The sequence below is a fragment of the Sinocyclocheilus grahami genome, unplaced genomic scaffold (assembly GCF_001515645.1).
Source record: "Sinocyclocheilus grahami isolate Dianchi unplaced genomic scaffold, SAMN03320097.WGS_v1.1 scaffold317.1, whole genome shotgun sequence".
In the NCBI taxonomy this organism is placed as follows: domain Eukaryota; kingdom Metazoa; phylum Chordata; class Actinopteri; order Cypriniformes; family Cyprinidae; genus Sinocyclocheilus; species Sinocyclocheilus grahami.
Genome location: NW_015505496.1, coordinates 462,490 through 464,344, shown reverse-complemented (window position 1 = coordinate 464,344; position 1,855 = coordinate 462,490). Strand labels below are relative to the sequence as shown.

The 1,855-nt window shown below is 35.3% G+C and overlaps 1 protein-coding gene across 1 annotated transcript in view; it reads right to left on the bottom strand.

Moving 5' to 3' along the window:
- pdzd2 (PDZ domain containing 2) overlaps nt 1-1,855 on the bottom strand; it is an 86,390-nt gene that overhangs the window by 20,399 nt on the left and 64,136 nt on the right. The gene's annotated exons all lie outside the window — the stretch shown is intronic.

Here is a 1,855-nt window from a genome sequence, read left to right as displayed (position 1 = left end):
TGAAAATTCAGCTTTGCAATCACAGGAATAAACTACATTTTAAAAATATATAAAAATAATTATTTTATATTGTAATATTTTACTATTAGTGTGTTACTGTATTTTTAATCAAATACATGCGGCCTTGGTGAGCATAACATACTTTTTGAAAAAACATCAAAAAATCTTACCGGCCATAAACTTTCAAATAAACTTTTTTTTTAATGATAATTGTGTCTATCTCATGATCACTGATTTTATATGGTAACCACTAAATGTGCTAAATAAGCTGTAAAAATGATCTTGACTTGTCACAGCACTTTCAAGTAGAAAATTCTGGGCCAAATTTAAAAGGTTCCACATGCTTAAATGATCACTAATAACTATAAACATAAAATGCAAGTCATTATGTTAATTAACTGCAATTATGTAGTCAACTTTACATATGTGGATGTCTTTGTAAGTAAGCTACCATAGAACACTTTTGACCTGGAAAAATCCTGCATAACACGGATTGATATTAAGTTGATTTAAGGTTTCTTTAAATGTGTATTGTGTGTGGCAATGGAAGTAGTGGATTTATTTTTGTAACAATTTCCAACGGCATTTTGAAGTCAGAAAATCTGCTTTATTGCACCACATTAATACTGCTCTTCCTTGGCTGCTGTGAAAAAAAATACCAGTGTTTTCCCCTTCTAACCGCCTAAGCTTTAAGAATGAGCTACAGTTTATCGCACAGCTCATGCATCCTGAAACAAGTTCAAACAGCAACATGTAAGGGAAGATTCACTGCTCTCTTTTCAGGCACGCAGACAGGAAGCCCTTCCCTCCGTTGTCAGAAACGAGATCTGTCTCCTGCATGAACAAGCTACGCTATGCTGTTCCTTAAACCCCATACCTACGTGCCTCACTGGACTCATCGTGACAGTCACAGCTGCGTCCTTCTGCGTCCAGATCCTCCCCTTCCCTATTTTTTGAAAATGTGCTGCCATGTTTTTCCCTCCCTCCCTTTGTCTCATCAAAACCCCTGAGCCTGACACTTCAGAACAGATATGGAGACACACCCAACACTGTCAGCACTGGACGCCCACATAATAGCAACTACTCATCGCCCTCTTCTGCTGTGGCAGGGTGCTGAAAGGGAGTGCAAGAACATTTTGGACAGATGATTTGGAATGGAAGAGTGAAAGGGGAAAGCAAACATACGGCAAACTGAAAAAATTATTAGCCCAATTACACTCTCCATTTCATTTTCTGCTTAATAACTTAATGATAGGGTTCTCACACTTTCAGACCAATGAATTTCCATGACTTCACCTTTTCCAGTCATTCATGATCACTGGACAAGGAATTTAAAAAATCAGTTTTATAGAGAAAAGTCATTTCTAGCTGGTGAAATATTTTAAAGCAGACCATACTAAGGGGAAGAGATTATTAGCTGATGGACCGTGATTCTTGCATACTGCAACCAAGAGCTACGAAAGCCATACAAAAATGTTGCTGAGTTCCAGCACAAAACTGCAAAAGATGAGAAGTTTATTTTATTATATATATATTTTATTGTCATAATAACTTTACTTCTTTCATAATGTTCATAAGAATTTTAAAATTCAAAAATTTACAAGGCGATCCCTGTAAAGAGTAACTAAACAGAAAGTACTGTTGTCATGATATCAAAATTATGTCATCAATATGATACCTGACTAAAATATCACAATACCAATACTGAATCAATACCACAACAAAAACCTAAAACAACAGGAAAAGTAAATGAATAAGATCTCAGAACTTCTGTTTTATTTTTAATAAAAAGCTGGAACCTCTCATTTGACTAGCATGTTCCTGCCCTGATTTTTGAGCATTAAAAAAAAAAAAA